Source organism: Nelumbo lutea, chromosome 1 (assembly GCF_056320005.1).
Source record: "Nelumbo lutea isolate HS-2025 chromosome 1, American lotus-T2T, whole genome shotgun sequence".
In the NCBI taxonomy this organism is placed as follows: Eukaryota; Viridiplantae; Streptophyta; class Magnoliopsida; order Proteales; family Nelumbonaceae; genus Nelumbo; species Nelumbo lutea.
The window spans coordinates 88,801,090-88,805,299 of record NC_142684.1 but is presented as its reverse complement, the minus strand read 5'-3'; the positions used below and the strand labels follow the sequence as shown (position 1 = coordinate 88,805,299).

The 4,210-nt window shown below is 39.0% G+C and overlaps 1 pseudogene across 1 annotated transcript; it reads right to left on the bottom strand.

The window, feature by feature from the left end:
* Nucleotides 1–1,950: 1,950 nt before the first annotated feature.
* Nucleotides 1,951–3,056, bottom strand: LOC148875999 (homeobox-leucine zipper protein ATHB-52 pseudogene; annotated as a pseudogene). Its single transcript, XR_016105434.1, has one exon. The product of XR_016105434.1 is annotated as a homeobox-leucine zipper protein ATHB-52 pseudogene (transcript).
* Between the last annotated feature and the right edge of the window lie 1,154 nt (nt 3,057–4,210).

Sequence of the window (4,210 nt, the reverse complement as noted above, 5' to 3'; positions counted from 1 at the left end):
TATGATGCATTTGCAACTAACATTATATGCATACTATAAAATCTAGATCTTGGCATTTTGTAAGGATAGTCTTAGGACTTGAACGGTATGTAAACTTTCATCTATGCCTGAGATATAAAAGCATAGTCAAACATCACCTTCAATATCAAATACCCAGTGCATTGCATAGGCCATTCCACTAGTAATTATGAAAAACGGGGACATGTAACTTGACCCTAAAAGCTCAATATCTTATAACTAGGAAAAATAATTCTCAAGAGCAAACAAAGCCCCCCACCCTCCCCCATGATATGATACTGGCTGGCTCATTCCAGTTTTATAATCAAACCCAAAATATAAAAATCAAAGTTAATAAGTAATTAAGGGGGGGTATTTGTCACATCAGCAAAAACAATTAATATGATTTTACAGATGTAGTATTTGGTTTTGTTTTGTAAAACAAAATCATGTTGATCTAGATCTCATAAACTTAAGGCTTTGTGCTAAACTGTACAATACCAATGAGAATTCCTTAAAATTCACAAGGTGCATGGTTTTGATTGGTTAGGCTTTCAAAATGAAAGCTGGGTGAAAATATTTACTTGTTTTCTCCTGTTTTTCTCTCCCTCGATCATCAACTCCCCGACCTTGGCCTCCTTTTGTGGTATAAATGAATGCAACAATGGGGGACCAAATCCAGAAGCTCACTTTGAGCATCTCTTATATATCTTTGTTTGCCACCAAATGAAGCTCCTCATAGATGAGGATCTTTCCACGACTGCAATCATGAAGGAAAGGATTTCACCGATTAGATAATTGTGGATAGTAAGATCAACACAGTTCTTCCCTGATGGCGAAATGGCGGTGACTCTCTTAGATGCTCTCATTTGGCTGTTCCGAATTGCTTTCATTTGTTCTATCCGACCTCAACTTCACCCCAACTTGCAGTTGTATTGATCCATAGTGGTCCACAACACACTCCCACAAGCTTTTTTTCTTATAATATTTGAGGTTAGAATTTCCTGATTATGGCTTTATCAAGCTTTAAAAAAGAAAGAAAATGAGATAGTTCGGAATAGAGAAAAACCTACTGCTCCTTTCACCTCTTAAACTACTCAAGTAATTGATTTTATTTGCATGGTCTGATCTCGTGGGGTCAAACCCAGCTAATTATCCAGCAAAAGGTGGAATTTGCGGTCAACAATGGCTAGTCTTCTGAACCTCTCAGTCTAAACTACTGTGTAAAAGTAAGGTTATAATGAGACGGCTCAAAAGTATTCAAGCCAATTTTGATCAAGTCTGGAGGCCTGAGACTCTGAGTCAAAACAAGTTTTAGACTTTTAGTGAACAAATTGACTATCTTTACAGTGCTCATCCCACTTGGGGACAAATATCGAATTTGAATTCATCCAGTAGAATTTTATCTGGTCTATGTGCAAGTGATGAAGAAGCAAGATATCGATAAGAGTAAGGACAACATTGGCAGTAGACAACCGAATTCATCAATGGGTCCCCTACTGTTAAGCCTTCAAGCATGTGGACCCAAAGTAGTGACGTGAAATGCACCAAGTTCATGCATTCTCTGAGTACAGGAATCTTTATTAAGTGTCATATTGCTTTTGTATGAAAATGAGAGAAAATGACTTGTCTGATACAATAGGACAAGCACATCCTTAATGGGACCTAAGACGCTGCAACCTCGTCTCTGAAACTTTTATTTAAGCAATTGTTGCTTCAGTGATTCAGTAACAATTTGCCCATCTTTCTGGGAAAAAAGTTCAGAATTTAAAAAGATCTATCAAACAGATGGGCACATTTCAAAGTTAACAAAGTAAACATATCTAATTCAACCCAACTCAGCCTTAATCCCAACTTTTTGGGTTTTGGAGTTGGTTACAGGAACTAATCCTATCTCGCCATTGGCCATGTTCTCTGTCATACTTAACAAACATACTGCATGCCCAAAAAAGATAAACGCCAAGAAATGATTTATTCTTCATTTCTCAATCACAATAACACAGCTTTTACAGTAGTAGCTAATAGCTAGCTAGCTAGTTGTCTCTACTTGATGATATACATAGTCACAATCTCTGCCGTCTTCGTCAAGATACAGGGATCGAACAAGGAGATCATCATGGCCATTTCAATTCAGCTTTCCATCTGGCAAGTTTAGAGCTCATGACCATTTCAACTTTGAAGACTGAGGATCACCTCCCATCAGGCAAGCATAGAGCTCCTCCACCTGCAATGCCCCCGATTTCTCCCAGTAAGAATTACTGGGCAAGTTAGATGTGCCATCCTCATCACAAGAATTTGAAATAGAAGTGAGAGCAGGCGGAGTGGAATTTGATCCTCCCAGAAGCATCCCCTGAACCTTTTCTAACTCTTCTCTGAGCTTTGCCATCTCCCTCTCGAGCCTCCTCTTATCAGCTAAGGCTTTTTCCAACTTTAACTGAAGTGCCTTGTAGTCCAGCTCAAGGGTCTGGGTCTTCCACCGAACTCGCTTGTTCTGGTACCAGATTGCAACCTGCCTTGGATGCAGACCTAGATCCCGTGCAAGTTGCATCTTTATCTCTGGCTCCAGCTTCTTCTCATTGTTGAAGCTACTCTCCAAAAGCCTCACCTGCTCTTGGGTGAGCCGTTTCTTGCTGCGTTTGGGTGGCCGTTTTTGGCTTTCTGATTGAAACAAATCCATAATATCTTTTGGGACACAGAGAAGACTGGGAGTTCAGAACTTTTGAGAGTGGCACCCTTTAAAGGAGGGCTGGTTTTTTATCGCAGAAAAGGGGAGAGAGAGAGAGAGAGAGAGAGAGAGAGAGATGGGGCGGCTGACTTCTTCTTCATGCTGGCGCATGGTGTTCACGTGGGGGTGGACCCACTGGTCTGAAGTAGGGAGAATTCCCTTTTCCTAATCGTTCTACTTCCTATTTGAGCTTGGTTTACATTATTATTATTATTATTATTTTTTTCATTCAGATGATAACTGAGACCTGAAACTATGAATTCATTGCTATTTTTGGTGTAAACTGAAGTCTTTGCAGAGTGCAGAGAGACTATATAAAAGCTTTGGATTTACGACCCATCTTTACCCACCACTGCACCAAGTTATAAATTCAGGTCTTGTTTTGAATGATAGATCACTGACAACAAGAATCCCAAATACCCAAAGCTAGCTTTTGATTTGAAAATCCAAAATTTTCCTAAGCAGAAGCTTTCTGCAGTTGTTCTGTTTGTGGGTTGGCACAAGTGATTATTCATGGGACCTACCCTTATGCGAAGAGCTACGTCTCCTGATTGGTTTACACAATGCATTCCTCTACTGCTATACATTGGCAATTAATTCCCCTCGTCAGTAAGAAAACCGGCCCACCCAAATATACAAACATACACGCAAACGAGAAAAAAAAAAACAAAAACACACAAAGTTATGTGAGATATATGGCCCACTCAATGGACAATTCACCAACACCAAATGGACTGTGAATTTTTTTTTTTTTTTTTTTTGAAGCTGGTGGGCCTTAATTCCATTGCAGTCCGGATGCTCCCATCTCTTTCTCTCTTTCCTTTTTCCTGTTTAATAATGTCACTACCCACTGTGCGCTGATAATATTTTTCATTTGTATGGTTTAGATTTTCTTTTTTTATACAAGATGGATTTGATGTGTCTAACAATTCTTTCCTTTTGGTCGGGAGGTATAAACCAATTGAAATATGAATACATTGACACTGATCTCATCGTGCTTCAGCCAAAGAAGACATTGAAATTTGTGATTGATGGCATACAGAATTAATTTCCTGTTTTGAATTTCTTTCTCGCTGTTCTGATCTGATCAGATGGTGATGGGAATCAATACCCACTTGCTTATATGTTCATTATTCCTGTATATGCTTTGGCCGTAGTTTATTATTTATTATTTATTTTTTCTTTTTCTTTTTTGTTAATGTAAATAAAGGTGGCGTTTGGTAAGTCTTTCACGTGGTCTTACAAGATTTTTAAATTCGGATTAGACAGGGAACTGTTATGGGTTTGGTTTCCGGGTTGAATGGTCCAACCATTCAAACTAAATGGGCGGCCTGTTCAGACAAAAAATATAAAAAGTAAATAAAACGGATAAAAACCATTGTCTGAGTCGACAGGTCAACGGTTCAACCTCCCGGGTCAGTGGTTCATTGACCAAATCAACGTTTTTTTGCCAAAAAGTGGTTCTGGGCTGAAGCGGAATCAATCAGA